The sequence below is a fragment of the Hyperolius riggenbachi genome, chromosome 3, assembly GCF_040937935.1.
Source record: "Hyperolius riggenbachi isolate aHypRig1 chromosome 3, aHypRig1.pri, whole genome shotgun sequence".
In the NCBI taxonomy this organism is placed as follows: domain Eukaryota; kingdom Metazoa; phylum Chordata; class Amphibia; order Anura; family Hyperoliidae; genus Hyperolius; species Hyperolius riggenbachi.
In genome coordinates, this window is record NC_090648.1 from 9,593,963 (window position 1) to 9,610,864 (window position 16,902).

General features: G+C 49.2%; 1 protein-coding gene across 11 annotated transcripts in view; it reads right to left on the minus strand.

Moving 5' to 3' along the window:
• LOC137560850 (fibrinogen C domain-containing protein 1-like) overlaps positions 1-16,902 on the minus strand; it is a 153,214-nt gene that overhangs the window by 12,391 nt on the left and 123,921 nt on the right. The gene's annotated exons all lie outside the window — the stretch shown is intronic.

Consider the following 16,902-nt stretch of genomic DNA (forward strand, 5'->3'; position numbering starts at 1 on the left):
TTGGTGTTGTCCAGATTCCAGAATAATGAATAATAATGAATAGTGAATAATGCGCGGGCCGCGTTCAATGCAGTCTAGCATGAATTGAGCCATGTGTGCCAGAGAGTCCTGCCAGACTCCTCTGTCTTCATGTTCTTGTGAGCGTTGTGATTGTTGTGATGCACCATATTCGTCACCAGCATCACTTTCTTCCTCTTCTGCTGTCCATTCCCGCTAAATTGTGGAAGTCCAACGTGCACCGCTCTGTCCCTCGGCAGTGGGGGCATCCAATTCCTGCTCCAACTCCAGCTGTTCCTCGTCCTGTTCTTTGTCATAGCTGGGACCAGCGTTTCCTGAGGCAGGTTGCCTAATGTTGGTATCATCACGCTGATCGTTTTCATCATCAGAATCCCCCACTTGCATCATGCCAGCGGTTTTCCATCTTCAACATTGATTTCTTCAGTAAACACAGCAGTGGTATTGTAATGCTGACTGTAGAGTTGTCACTGCTCAGTCACGCAATGTGGATTGCTCAAAATTTTGGAGGACTTGGCAGAGATCCAACATGGTGGCCCAATCAGATCCACAGAAGCTTGGTAGCTAGCTGCTGGAATGCGCCTCGGCACTGCGCAAAAGCGTGCTAGCATGTGCAGCGTAGAATTCCAGCGCGTAGGGAGGGACATCACCCAGCGAGCGATGGTGCGCTAGATTGAAGCGCTCCTGCATCTCTTGGTGAGTCCTTCAGAAGCGGTACTGGACTTTTAACAATGTTTTTTTTTTTTCCTTCAACAGAAGATCTGCCACGTTGGAGTGAGGAGGACGCCGCCGACCCCGACACCAAGCTGAACCCCGGCGAACTCCAAGCAGAGGATCTTCAGGCACCCTCAAGGCTTTGAGCAAGCTGAGGAGGATCAGCAGTCCCGCCGAGACCTCTCCTCATATGCGACTGAGTGCAGTGGAGCTCCCCAGAACAACCTCTCAGTTGTCACTTTGTCACTTTGTCACTTTGTCATTTTGTCACTTGTCACTTTGTCACTTGTCACTTTGTCACTTGTCACTTTGTCATTTTGTCACTTGTCACTTTGTCACTTGTCACTTGTCACTTTGTCACTTGTCACTTGTCACTTTGTCACTTGTCACTTGTCACTTTGTCATTTTGTCACTTGTCACTTTGTCATTTTGTCACTTTGTCACTTGTCACTTTGTCACTTGTTACTTGTCACTTTGTCACTTGTCACTTGTCACTTTGTCATTTTGTCACTTTGTCATTTTGTCACTTTGTCACTTTTCACTTTGTCACTTGTCACTTGGTCACTTGTCACTTGGTCACTTGGTCACTTGTCCAGATGATCTCGGTACACCTCCTGCGATTCAAATTCCTGCACACATTGCTCTGGGATTTGGGTGTGATAAATGATGCATCTAACTGGCCACCGGAGGCAATTAAGGCCTTCAAAACATTGAAAGCAGCTTTCTGTTCCGCCCCCATTTTGCGTCATGTTGAGTTGTTGATGTCATGTTCATCCTCGGCCTCGCCTTGCATTTCAGTGCGAGGTGCATTTTCCACAGAAAAAGGTTGTGAATCCGGGCACAACATTTGTGGCTGTTCCATTGACCTTTTACAGGTAGAAGATTGTGGGGGTGGGAATAGCTCCTCCGAATAGCCCATTGTGTCCTGAAAACTACTCATTGCATTGCTTTGCGCACACATTTTTTTGTCCTCATGCAAGGCCTGAGTTGCACCTGAAAGCGTGGCCTTCTCCTCCTGCGCCTCCTCCTGTTCCATCACGTCTGCTGCTGCTGGGTTAGCGTTGACGCCCGGTCCCTGTTTATTGAACCTCTTATCTTTATTACATTTATGACTGCATGGCGGTAAAAAGCATGCTATCCGCACGCTTCTTGTCCTCATGCAAGGCCTGGGTTGTTGTGTCTCAAAAAGCATGGCCTTCTCCTCCTGCGCCTGCTCCTGTTCCATCACGTGTGCTGCTGCTGCTGGGTTAGCGTTACCGGTACCTTTTCCTGGAACCTCTTCTCTGTATTACATTTATGACTGCATGGCGACAAAAAGCATGTTACCTGTGCAAAGAAACATGACATTTTCCACATTTAAAAGACAGTTTTTCCTTTGAAACTTTACAATCAATTTTCTCAAAAACTATAAGCTCTTTTTCAAATATTTTTTTCCTCTTGTACCCACTCCCAAGGTGCACATACCCTGCTAATTTGGGGTATGTAGCATGTAAGGCTTTACAAAGCACGAAAGTTCGGGTCCCCATTGACTTCCATTATGTTCGGAGTTCGGCGCGAACACCCGAACATCGCGGCGATGTTCGGCGAACGTTCGCGAACCCGAACATCTAGGTGTTCGCCCAACACTACCATACACTGGTCGATTTGCCATCAGATTCGACCAACAGATAGATCCCTCTCTGATCGAATCTGATCAGAGAGGGATCGTATGGCTACCTTTACTGCAAACAGATTGTGAACCGATTTCAGCCTGAACCCGTTCACAATCTGTTGTGGTGGTGGTGCTGCTGCCGCCGCTCCCCTCCCCCGCCGCATACATTACCTGCTCCGCCGGCGTGACTGCCCCGGTCACCGCTGCTCCGTCTCCGCTCTGGTCTCCGGCCCCGGCATGCTTTACTTCTTCCTGCCCGGCAGGAAGTTTAAACAGTAGAGCACCCTCTACTGTTTAAACTGTAGAGCACCCTCTACTGTTTAAACTTCCTGCCGGGCAGGAGAAACTGAAGCATGTCGGAGACCAGAGCGGAGAAGAAGAAGTGGTGACAGCGGGCGCAGTCGCGCCGGCAGAGCAGGTAATGTATTGCCTCTCTATTGCGTCGGTCATCAGGCACTCGAACGCCGCTAGCGACGCATTCCCTACCCGCGGGCGATCGACGGTAATTTTCCGCACGGAGCGATCGACGGGATCGGACGAAATGGATCGAAATTCGATGTGTAGCGCGAACGATTGGCAGCAGATTCGACGGCGGCAAATCGGGCCAGTGTATGGCCAGCTTTACTCTAGCAGCTATGAAACCAGAGACTCCCAGGCTCACAGTCTGCTACCCCCTAGACATAAAATCTTGATCTGGCAATGCAACGACAATTGGTGCAGGAAACCGATTGCTATTGCGTTTTCTGGGCTCACGGCTCTTCCGTGACAGATCCCTTACTACCTGGGAAGATATGTTCTAGGGATCTCTCGTCCCCCCTGCACACCTGGGTGAAACAACAAACAGCCAATCAGATTTATTTGCTACATTAACTACTTCCATTTACACATTTTTGATGCCAGGAACCTGAAAGCTTCAAACTTGGTCATTAAGTGACTGTGTGTCAATGTTACAAATAGTTGGTGGAGAGAAAATCATTTATTTCACTGAGAAAATGTAAACTGCAGCCATTCTTATACCTTCAATTGCAGGGTTCTTAACCTCCCTGGCGGTACGCAGTTTCAGAGGCTGTGTCCGCGGGAGGATTTTTTAAAATAAAATTTGATTCAAATGCTTAAGCTAGCACTTTGCTAGCTAACTATGGCCCCAAGTCCCCCGGCACCGCTCTGATCCTCCCGATCGCCACCGGCAATATTTACCCGTCCACGATTCCCACGAGAGCCGCAGCTTTACCATTTAGCTCCAGTCATCGCTATGGCAATGATTGGACATGATGTCATGACTAGAGATGGGCCGAACGGTTCGCCGGCGAACGGTTCCACGTGAACTTCGGTGGTTCGCGTTCGCGTCCCGTTGGCGAACCTTTGCGGAAGTTCGGTTCGCCCCATAATGCACATGGAGGGTCAACTTTGACCCTCTACATCACAGTCAGCAGGCCCAGTGTAGCCAATTAGGCTACACTAGCCCCTGGAGCCCCACCCCCCCCCCTTATATAAGGCAGGCAGCGGCGGCCATTACGGTCACTCGTGTGCTGCCTGCGTTAGTGAGAGTAGGGCGAGCTGCTGCAGACTGTCTCTCAGGGAAAGATTAGTTAGGCTTAACTTGTTCCTGGCTGGCTGCATACCTGTTCTGTGAACCCACCACTGCATACCTGTACTGTGAACCCACCACTGCATACCTGTTCAGTGAACCTGCCACTGCATACCTGTTCTGTGAACCCATCACTGCATACCTGTTCAGTGAACCTGCCACTGCATACCTGTGCTGTGAACCCACCACTGCATACCTGTTCTGTGAACCCATCACTGCATACCTGTTCAGTGAACCTGCCACTGCATACCTGTGCTGTGAACCCATCACTGCATACCTGTTCAGTGAACCTGCCACTGCATACCTGTGCTGTGAACCCACCACTGAATACCTGTTCTGTGAACCCATCACTGCATACCTGTTCAGTGAACCTGCCACTGCATACCTGTGCTGTGAACCCATCACTGCATACCTGTTCAGTGAACCTGCCACTGCATACCTGTGCTGTGAACCCACCACTGCATACCTGTTCTGTGAACCCATCACTGCATACCTGTTCAGTGAACCTGCCACTGCATACCTGTGCTGTTAACCCATCACTGCATACCTGTTCAGTGAACCTGCCACTGCATACCTGTGCTGTGAACCCACCACTGCATACCTGTTCTGTGAACCCGCCACTGTATACCTGTTCTGTTCAGTGAACCCGCCACTGTATACCTGTTCAGTGAACCCGCCACTGCATACCTGTTGTGTTCAGTGAACCCGACACTGTATACATGTACTGTTCAGTGAACCCGCCACTGCATACCTGTTCAGTGAACCCGCCACTGCATACCTGTTGTGTTCAGTGAACCCGCCACTGCATACCTGTTGTGTTCAGTGAACCCGCCACTGCATACCTGTTCTGTTCAGTGAACCTGCCACTGTATACCTGTACTGTTCAGTGAACCCGCCACTGCATACCTGTTCAGTGAACCCGCCACTGCATACCTGTTGTGTTCAGTGAACCTGCCACTGTATACCTGTACTGTTCAGTGAACCCGCCACTGCATACCTGTTCAGTGAACCCGCCACTGCATACCTGTTGTGTTCAGTGAACCCGCCACTGTATACCTGTACTGTTCAGTGAACCCGCCACTGCATACCTGTTCAGTGAACCCATCACTGCATACCTGTTGTTTTCAGTGAACCTGCCACTGCATACCTGTTGTGTTCAGTGAACCCGCCACTGCATACCTGTTCTTTTCAGTGGACCCGCCACTGTATACCTGTTTAGTGAACCCGCCACTGCATACCTGTTGTGTTCAGTGAACCTGCCACTGCATACCTGTTCTGTGAACCCGCCACTGTATACCTGTTCTGTTCAGTGAACCCACCACTGTATACCTGTTCAGTGAACCCGCTACTGCATACCTGTTGTGTTCAGTGAACCCGCCACTGTATACCTGTACTGTTCAGTGGACCCGCCACTGTATACCTGTTTAGTGAACCCGCCACTGCATACCTGTTGTGTTCAGTGAACCTGCCACTGCATACCTGTTCTGTGAACCCGCCACTGTATACCTGTTCTGTTCAGTGAACCCACCACTGTATACCTGTTCAGTGAACCCGCTACTGCATACCTGTTGTGTTCAGTGAACCCGCCACTGTATACCTGTACTGTTCAGTGAACCCGCCACTGCATACCTGTTCAGTGAACCCACCACTGCATACCTGTTGTGTTCAGTGAACCCGCCACTGTATACCTGTTCTGTTCAGTGAACCCGCCACTGTATAACTGTTCAGTGAACCCGCCACTGCATACCTGTTGTGTTCAGTGAACCCACCACTGTATACCTGTTCTGTTCAGTGAACCCGCCACTGTATACCTGTTCAGTGAACCCGCCACTGCATACCTGTTGTGTTCAGTGAACCCGCCACTGTATACCTGTACTGTTCAGTGAACCCGCCACTGCATACCTGTTCAGTGAACCCGCCACTGCATACCTGTTGTGTTCAGTGAACCCGCCACTGTATACCTGTTCAGTGAACCCGCCACTGCATACCTGTTGTGTTCAGTGAACCCGCCACTGTGTCGAGATTTCCATATGGCGGAATATCGTTTTTCCCAATAAACTGAACTGTATATGATCGGATATAAATAAACCTAATTAATTTCCTTCCCCTAAGGTGCAGGAGACAAAAACTTTTTAATGTATGGTGATTCTAGTTAACATAGGGACATTGATTATTTAGAAATGTATAGCTTATTTTAATATGGCGATATAATATTGCCAAGTAATTGCACAGTTTGTGTCCCTCTAGAAGGATCAGATGATGAGTAACAGGCAACCAGCTGCTGTGATATTTGCAATAGGTAATCCCATTCACCTTACTGGAACAATGAAAGAGACAAGTCCACTGGTTTTGTTTAAGAATGGACTAGCATTTGTGTACAATTGCTCAACATGGGAGACTGAAAAGATGAACCTCTGAATACAATCTCTAAGGCTTGTAGATTTTAGAAATTAACCATTGTTTTAGACCAAAACACTTGGCAACATAGCAAATAAAGTGTGGACACATACATCCCTAACCTTTGGACAAAGTACAAGTTGGGAAAAACACATCTGAGTGCACGAACGCTCTTATTTAAAATGAATATATAAATATAAGGTTATGGCGTTTTATATGCATGCCTTATGAGTAGAAAGGTATCATACAAAGAGTAATACAGACATTTTATGATTAAGTCTTATATATTAGTTACAATCAATTCAATAATAAAATGAAAATGTATATGTATTAATATTAATATTATTTGAATGAATATCCAGAATGGTATGGAAATGCTATATGTTTACCCGTGTTGCATGTTAGACAATAATGTTAATGGTATAAAACTCTGCTAACAAGCACAATATTTTATATAAGGAGAGATCCATGGTGATTTTAAATATGTTACTATGATTTTTGGATCAAATCCAATCTATCTGGAATATGGTAGAAAAGGTCACTGTATACTGAATAATAACCAGTGATCCGACCCAGATCAGCTATCCATAGAGGAATTATATCATTGATTTATTCACTGTAGGGATAAGTAATAAAACATAATCAAAATGTCTTTAATTTTTCCAAATATCCCATTAAGAATGTGATTAGTTAGCCAACAGCACCTCCAGAGGGTGAAATCCAACATTACACTTGGGTTAAAGATTAGTTACAGGGAACTGCCATTGATCACTCCCACTGCCTTGTGATAGGCTGGAAGATTTGATCTCCTGGGCAGGACCATAGATAGTGATGAGAATAAGATGAGAGGGTTCATTCAATGAATGATCAGACCACCAGCAGAAGAGGGCTCACAGGGGAATCCATGCCATCTGAATGATCACAAGCGGCCACGCCTAAAGGAATACGCCCCAGAGGCCATCTTGGTAACTATTAATAACCATTTTAGTTAGTTGGCTTATTACAGCGCAGAATATCTGAACATATGATGTATTGATTGAATTTCATTGTTTGATAGTTTAAATAACCATCCGAAAGGGGGAAGCTTTTCCAAAGTTGCAAATTGGAAACGACTCCCATAGGATCTACCATATGTTCATTGATAACTGGCTGTTTAACTCAGTTTTGGATAAAAGCTAGATTTCAAGCTACCTCCTCTAAATATTGATATTTTGCCGCAGCATGTGCAGGCCACACCTAGCAAAGTTTAGAATGACTCAATAAGATATTTCATTCCAAAATTATATATATGTATGTCACCCGCTCGCTCTGTGTAGTAACACAGGCCAGCGGAGGTTAAAGTGTAGACAGAAGTAAAATTCCTGTCATTTATAGTTGATTGCATATCCATTGTGGGGCAACGCCCAGTCGTTATATCCACTGAGTCATCCTAAATTTGTCATAGTGAATGGTAAAGCTGACATCAGCCATTTTATTTTGGATAGCGCCATTTTGATTTTTGATAGCGCCATTTTGATTTCAATAGCAGCCATTTTGATTTTCATAGCAGCCATTTTGATTTTAATAGCAGCCATTTTATTTTTGATTCAGCCATTTTGTCTCCAGGAATCCTGTGATAAATTGATTGACATGGCCGGTGGCCATATTTGATGACTCATAGCTCTGTACTGTATTTGAGTTGACTGATAAATGGTTTAAATCCTGCTGTTATTGATAAATGAGTATAATAACATTTTGATGTTTTACTGAAATTGTGCTATCCAGCTCATTGCTCATTGTAGCCTTACAAGTTACCTTACGAGTTTTTGTTTTAATTCAAAAGTGCAATTTTATATTGTTTTGAAATATTGTAATATTTATTTGATATTAAATTAATATTTTTACAAATTGGTCTACGTTTACATGTTTAAACCAGTACTTGGAAAAACCTCGAAAAACGAGCTCACACAGTTAGGCGTATGTTTGTATTTTTAGCTCCTCCCATTTTTTCAGGAGCATTATATTTTTGATTTTATATTTATTTATTTTTAACAATTTATACAAACATTGACAAAACGCCCGACAACTGTATACCTGTACTGTTCAGTGAACCCGCCACTGCATACCTGTTGTGTTCAGTGAACCCACCACTGCATACCTGTTGTGTTCAGTGAACCCGCCACTGCATACCTGTTGTGTCCAGTGAACCCGCCACTGCATACCTGTTGTGTTCAGTGAACCCACCGCATCAGTGCGCATACCTGTGCAGTTAAGTGAACCCACCTACCTATGTGAGTGCACGCAGTGTGATATACCACTCCGTGCATACCCGATATGGACAAAACAGGTAGAGGAAGAGGTAGTGCCAGAGCCAGAGGAAGGCCCCCCGGCAGGTCTGCACGAGGTCGTGTAAATGTAATTTCGTGTGGACCTGGCCCACAGTACAGTGCTCGGAAGAAGGCACGTCCCATCACCTCCCAAGATTGTCAGGACGTGGTTGAGTATTTAGCGACACAGAACACCTCATCTTGCTCAGCCACCAGCGCTACTACTAGCACCACTTCCGCTGCATTTGACACTTCACAAGAATTATTTAGTGTTGAAATCACTGATGCACAGCCATTGTTGTTACAGCCAGATGAATTTTCACCAGCTCATATATTTGAGTTACCCGGCAACACTATGGATGTAACGTGTAAGGAGGATGAAGGACCTACTGATGGTGCATGTTTGGATTTGTCTGAGGCAAGCGAAGCTGGGCAGGATGATTACGATGATGACGATGATAGGGATCCTCTGTATGTTCCCAATAGAGGAGATGAAGAGGGGGACAGTTCAGAGGGGGAGTCAGAGAGTAGTAGGAGAAGAGAAGTTGCTGAAAGAAGCTGGGGCAGCTCTTCGTCAGAAACAGCTGGTGGCAGTGTCCGGCACCATGTATCGCCACCTATGTACAGCCAGCCAACTTGCCCTTCAGCATCAGCTGCTGAGGTCCCCATAGTGCCCACATCCCAGGGTGGCTCAACGGTGTGGACATTTTTTAATGTGTGTGCCTCAGATCGGACCAAAGCCATCTGTTCGCTCTGCCAACAAAAATTGAGCCGTGGAAAGGCCAACACTCACGTAGGGACAAGTGCCTTACGAAGGCACCTGGAGAAAAGGCACAAACAGCAATGGGATGGCCACCTGAGCAAAAGCAGCAGCAGCACACAAAAGAAAAGTCACCCTCCTTCTCCTCTTCCTCCTTCAGGTGCATCATCTGCTTCTGCCGCTTTCTCCCTTGCACCTTCACAGGCACCCTCCTCCACTCCGCCTCTCCCCTTGAGCGGTTCCTGCTCCTCTGCCCACAGCAGCAGTCAGGTGTCCGTGAAGGAAATGTTTGAGCGGAAGAAGCCAATTTCGGCCAGTCACCTTCTTGCCCGGCGTCTGACAGCTGGCGTGGCGGAACTGTTAGCTCGGCAGCTGTTACCATACCAGCTGGTGGACTCTGAGGCCTTCCGTAAATTTGTGGCCATCGGAACACCGCAGTGAAAGATGCCAGGCCGCACTTATTTTTCGAGAAAGGCCATACCCCAACTGCACCATGAAGTTGAGAGGCAAGTGGTGTTATCTCTTGCGAAGAGCGGCGAACACCTGGATGTTCGGGTTCGGGAAAGTTCGCCGAACATGACCGAGATGTTCGGCATGTTCGGGCCGAACCCCGAACTTTCCGAACATCCAGCTTTTGGGGGCCATATGGGGTCGCAGGCATAAGGGGGGAGCATGCCCCGATCGCGGGGGGGGGGTCGGAAATTCCCCCCACCCCCTCCGCTAGCGCTCCCCCCTCTGCCTGCTTCCCCATTCAAAAGTTTAAGCAAAGTACCTGTAGTGGATGGCCTGGCAGTGGGCGGCACTGTGGAGTGAGGAGGAGGAGTCCGGAGAGTGACGAGTTGAGGGAGGCCGGGCAGCGGGCGGTTCAGCGGAAGTACCCTTGTGGTACTTCCGCCCTTTCTCTGACCTCACGCCCGCTGCCCGGCCTCCCTCAACTCGTCACTCTCCGGACTCCTCCTCCTCACTCCACAGTGCCGCCCACTGCCAGGCCATCCACTACAGGTACTTTGCTTAAACTTTTGAATGGGGAAGCGGGCAGAGGGGGGAGCGCTAGCGGAGGGGGTGGGGGGAATTTCCGACCCCCCCCCCCCCCGCGATCGGGGCATGCTCCCCCCTTTTGCCTGTGACCCCATAGGGGGGCAGTATTCGGCCGAACAGGGCCCTGTTCGGCCGAACAGGGGCCCTGTTCGGCCCTGTTCGGCGGCCATTAGAAGTTCGGGGCGAACCCGAACTTAAAAGGCCGAACACCATCAGGTGTTCGGCCGAACGCGAACATCACCCGAACAGGGTGATGTTCTGCAGAACCCGAACAGTGGCGAACACTGTTCGCTCAACACTAGTCAAGGGTACACCTGACCACGGATGCCTGGTCTGCCAAGCACGGGCAGGGCCGCTACATTACGTACACAGCCCATTAGGTGAACCTGGTGGTGAACGATGGCAAGCAGGGCGCAGCGGACCAAATTGTGACACCTCCACGGCTTGCAGGCAGGCCTCCTGCCACCTCCTCTCCTCCTGCTACATGCTCTTCGCTGTCCTCCTCCTCCTTGGCTGAGTGGCAGTTCTCCTCTCCAGCTACACAGCCCCAGCTCCGCAGGGCCTATGCTGCATGCCAGGTACGACGCTGTCACGCCATCTTAGACATGTCTTGTCTCAAAGCGGAGAGTCACACTGGAGCAGCTCTCCTGGCTGCTCTTAAGAAACAGGTGGATGAGTGGCTGACCCCGCACCACCTGGAGATAGGCAACGTGGTGTGCGACAACGGCAGCAATCTGCTTGCCGCTTTGCATATGGGGAAGCTGACACACATACCCTGCATGGCACATGTCATGAATCTAGTTGTTCAAAGATTTTTGGCAAAGTACCCTGGCTTAGCGGATGTCCTGAAGCAGGCCAGGAAGTTCTGTGGGCATTTGAGGTGGTCTTACACAGCCATGGCATGATTTGCAGAAATTCAGCAGAAAAACAACATGCCGGTGAGACGCCTCATTTGCGATAGCCCGACTCGCTGGAATTCGACCCTGCTCATGTTCTCCCGCCTGCTAGAACAGAAGAAAGCCGTCACCCACTACCTCTACAACTACAGTAGAATGAAACAGTCTGGGAAGATGGGGATGTTCTGGCCCGACAACTGGACACTGATGAAAAATGCATGCAGGCTCATGCGGCCGTTTGAGGAGGTGACCAACCTGGTGAGCCGCAGTGAGGGCACCATCAGCGACTTAATTCCCTACGCTTACTTCTTGGAGCGTGCTGTGCGTAGAGTGGCGGATGAAGCTGTGAATGAGCGTGACCAGGAACCGTTACAGCAGGAACAGGAATGGGACCAATTTTCATCAGACCCAGCTGTTTCCTCAACACCTGCGGCAGCACAGAGGGGGGAGGAGGAGGAAGAAGAGAAGTCGTGTGCAGAAGACGAGTCAGACTCAGAGGATGATGAGCAAGGTGTTTCTTTGGGGGAGGAGGAGGAGGAGGGGACGGCGGCAGGAGAACACCCGCAGCAGGCGTCGCAGGGGGCTTGTGCTGCTCAACCTTCCCGTGGTATTGTTCGCGGCTGGGGGGAGAAGGTTGACTTACGTGATGTCACTGAGGAAGAGCAAGAGGAGATGGAGGGTACTGGATCCGACTTTGTGCAGATGTCGTCTTTTATGCTGTCCTGCCTGTTGAGGGACCCCCGTATAAAAAACCTCAAGGGGAATGAGCTGTACTGGGTGGCTACACTACTAGACCCTCGGTACAGGCACAAAGTGGCGGACCTGTTACCAACTCACCGGAAGGTGGAAAGGATGCAGCACATGCAGAACCAGCTGTCAACTATGCTTTACAATGCCTTTAAGGGTGATGTGACAGCACAACGCCAGCAAGGTACCACTGCCACTAATCCTCCTCCCGTCTCCACGCAGTCAAAGACAGGACGCTCCAGCGATCTCATGGTGATGTCGGACATGCGGACGTTCTTTAGTCCAACGCCTCGCCGTAGCCCTTCCGGATCCACCCTCCACCAACGCCTGGAACGGCAGGTAGCCGACTACCTGGCCTTAAGTGTGGATGTAGACACTGCTGTGAACAGCGATGAGGAACCCTTGAACTACTGGGTGCGCAGGCTTGACCTGTGGCCAGAGCTGTCCCAATTTGCCATCCAACTTCTCTCCTGCCCTGCCGCAAGCGTCCTCTCAGAAAGGACCTTCAGCGCAGCTGGAGGCATTGTCACAGAGAAGAGAAGTCGCCTAAATCACAAAAGTGTTAAGTACCTCACCTTTATCAAAATGAATGAGGCATGGATCCCGGAGGGCTGCTGCCCGCCCCAAGACTAAGTCAGTCCCCGCACACACAGCATCTCTGCCTGCACGCCGTGTGACTGGCTGCCTGGCCTGCCCCAAGAAGACTAAGTCGCTCTCAGTCCCTCCACACAGCATGTCTGCCTGCAAGCCGCTTGACCATCTTCTCCGCCACCACCAACAGGGTCCGGGACTCCAGGCGGATTGCTGAATTTTTTAGGCCGCTGCTAGCAGCGGCCGCTGTAATAATTTTTCTGGTGCGTGTACATGACTGCCTAATTTTTCTGGCTGCACTGTGGGCAGCTGCAACAACAAAAGAAAAGGCATGTACATGCGCCCATTCCCCTTCGTGATCATTACCTTGCCGTGGTGAAGGGGCTTGCGTATCACAATGAAGCAATGACCGGCGCCTAGATGAGTGTCTCGGGGCACACAAAAGATAATAAGGTCGTTGCTTCATTGTGGTCAGACCAAATTTGATCAGCTGGACAGTCACTGTTCTGTCATTCAGCTACATCAGCCAGGCGACCATATGGGCTGTAAAGCCACCAAAACCTGCACTCTCGCCATGGTGCGCACCAGTCCAGCACGGCCATCACTACACAAACAGCTGTTTGCGGTGCGTTACACGGTGAGTTTGGTGTGTCAGTGTGAAGCAGTACCTTAATTACACTACCTGATTGATGTATACACATGCAAGATGTTTTAAAGCACTTTAGGCCTGTCATTTAGCATTCAATGTGATTTCTGCCCTTAAAACGCTGCTTTGCGTCAAATCCAGACTTTTCCCCGGGACTTTTGGCATGTATCCCACTCCGCCATGCCCCCCTCCAGGTGTTAGACCCCTTGAAACATCTTTTCCATCAGTTTTGTGGCCAGCATAATTATTTTTTTTTTTCAAAGTTCACATCCCCATTGAAGTCTATTGCGGTTCGCAAACTTTAACGCGAACCGAACGTTACGTGAAAGTTCGCGAACCCGGTTCGCGAACCTAAAATCGGAGGTTCGGCCCATCTCTAGTCATGACGTCATCTGCATCATGACGTCATGCGCAGTCCCGATCCTCCCCATAGCGAAGCCTGGAGCTGATTGGGAGGCTGCACCATCGTGGGATCCCTGGGGGGTACGTATTACAGCGGCGATCGGGGGGATCGGGGAGAGCGGAGGTACTTGAGGGGCATAGTTAGCTAGCCAAGTGCTTGCTTAAGCCTATGGGCCTGATTCACAAAGCGGTGCTAACCCAGTTAGCACGCCTAAAAGACTTTAGGCGTGATAACCATTGCACCATGCTGGTGAAAAGCCTTTTTAGGCGTGATAAGTTTAGGCGTGATAAGTTTAGATAAGTTTAGATCGTGCGCAAAGTCCCACACGCAAAGCAGTGCCATTAAACTCTATGTGAAGTGCACCAGACTTTGCTAGTGCAAAACTTTTGATCAGCTGTGCACTGCGGTGCTAACCCAGTTGGTGCTATAGTTATCACGCCTAAACTTATCACGCCTAAACTTATCACGCCTAAACTGTGTTTAGGCGTGATAAAGGGCTTTTAACCAGCGTGATAACTGTTGGCACCGCTGTGTGAATCAAGCCCTATAAATCAAATTTTATTTTTAAAAAATCCTCCGGGGGCCATGTGATCCTCTCCAACAGCTAGCCCAAGCGTAGGTCGGGCTTACCACCAGGGAGGTTAAACTTTGCACAGGTGGTCACTGAGGGACTTTGGTTTACATTCAGAAAAGGGGTAAAGGCGCAAACAGCCAATCAGATTTTTTTTTTATTTCTATTTCCCATTTCTATAGGAAAAGCTATTGATGCCAAGGAACCTGAAAACTAACAAACTTGGTCTTTAAAGAACAAGCGACACCCATGCTAACCTAAAAATAAAAAACACATACTTAAGTAGATAAATACTAGTTCAACTTATATATCAGATGTATTGCACTGTCCACGTTATGATTCCTGAGAATTTTATAAATGAGAAGCAGAAAATCCTATTCCAGGCAGTGGCCATTTTGCCAAGCTAATGCTGACATCATATCCTCCCTGACTCTTGTTTTCCCCCCTCCCTTCTCTTGCTCATTGTATATTCATTAGCTGCCCTCCTCCCAGAGTCTTCAGACACTCCCACTGAGGTGTATACTAGGAAGTGCACTGTCTTATGTCATCATTGTGCGACTCAGTACAGCTGTGTTTACATCACAAAAGCAGGGTGATTTCAGAGCAAGCTTCAGAGATCGGATTTCAGCTGTCCCTTCAGGAAGTGTGTGTGCTCTCTACTCCTGGAAACAATGCTAATGAAAGAATGGTAATCTTGATGGCGTTTTGGGAACAGGACTAAGAAATCTTATTGAATCTTTGTTCACGCCACACATGGTACAAGCTCAGTGGTATTGTACATTGTTTTCGTGATTAACCCATCAAAGGGGAGACCTCCTCCTCCAACATTACTGCGCATGTGCAAACAGTCTAACGCAGCTTAGCCGCGAATAAGGTACAGCATGCAGCACTTTCTTTAAAGGATACCACAACTGACATGTGGCATAATGAGATAGACATGGGTATGTACAGTGCCTAGCACACAAATAACTATGCTGTGTTCCTTTTTTTCTTTCTCTGCCTGAAAGAGGTAAATATCAGGTATGTAAGTGGCTGACTCAGTCCTGACTCAGACAGGAAGTGACTACAGTGTGACCCTCACTGATAAGAATTTCCCCCTTTTTTATCTCTTTCTTGCTCTCAGAAGCCATTTTCTTCTAGGAAAGTGTTTTATAGTTGGAATTTCTTATCAGTGAAGGTCACACTGTAGTCACTTCCTGTCTGAGTCAGGACTGAGTCAGCCACTTACATACCTGATATTTACGTCTTTCAGGCAGAGAAAGAAAAAAAGGAACACAGCATAGTTATCTGTGTGCTAGGCACTGTACATACCCATGTCTATCTCATTATGCCACATGTCAGTTGTGGTATCCTTTAAACGTGCTGCGTTACAATGTAACGCAACGTGGGCACTGTGAACATCCCATTTAGTTTTCATTGCTGTGAGTTAGGCTGTGTTACAGGCCACACTAACGTGCGCCTGTAACGTCTTAATGTGAAAGCAGCCTAAGAGGGTGTGAGAGTGTAGGTGTGTGAGAGAGAGTGGGTGTGTGAGAGAGAGTGAGAGTGTGAGAGAGAGTGAGAGTGAGTGAGTGTGAAAGAGTGTGTGTGAGTGAGAGCGAGTGATTGAGAGTGTGTCAGTGCTTCTCCCTCCCTTCTCCATAGCACAGCACGCGCTGCTGCTTCTCCCTCCCCTCTCTATAGCACAGCACGCGCTGCTGCTTCTCCCTCCCCTCTCCATAGCCAGTGGTTCCCCACCCCCTGGATAAGTGTAGCCAGTGTCCCCCCCCCCAAGGATAAGTGTAGCCATTGGTCCCCCCCCAGGATAAGTGTAGCCAGTGGTCCCCCCCGGATAAGTGTAGCCAGTGGTCCCCCCCCCCCCCCCAGAGTAATTGTAGCCAGTGTGTAGCCAGTGGTTCCCCACCCCCCTGGATAAGTGTAGCCAGTGTTTCCCCCCCCCCTGGATAAGTGTAGCCAGTGTCCCCCCCCCCCCCCCTGGATAAGTGTAGCCAGTGTCTCCCCCCCAGGATAAGTGTAGCCAGTGCCCCCCCCCCAGGATAAGTGTGTAGCCAGTGGTTACCCCCCACCCCCAGGATAAGTGTAGCAAGTGTCCCCCCCCCACCATAAGTGTAGCAAGTGTCCCACCTCCCCCCCATAAGTGTAGCCAGTGGTCCCCCCCATTATGCTGCCATAGCTCCAGCAGGAGTAGGAATAGTGCAGAAAAGAGAGGCAGGGGGACATCGGGGGCTCCGCAAGATAGTACATTTACCTCTCCTGAAACATTTTCTGTAGGTGGCGAATGGCGATGCTCTTCTCACGGAGATATGGCCTCCAGGTGGCAGCGGTGGTGATAGGGGCTCCGGGCGGCGGCGGTGTCCTCTTTGGTGGGCTTTCCCTCCAGGCAGCAGCGGTGATAGGGGCTCCGGGCGGCGGCGGTGCAGGTGTCCTCTTCGGTGGGCTACCTCTCCAGGCAGCGGCGGCAGCGGCGGTGATGGGGGCTCCGGGCGGCAGCGGCGGTGATGGGGGCTCCGGGCAAACTAGTCAGTCCGCAGGCTGAGGCATCAGCGGCTTTAAGCTCCTCTTCCCACAACAGCGGTGGC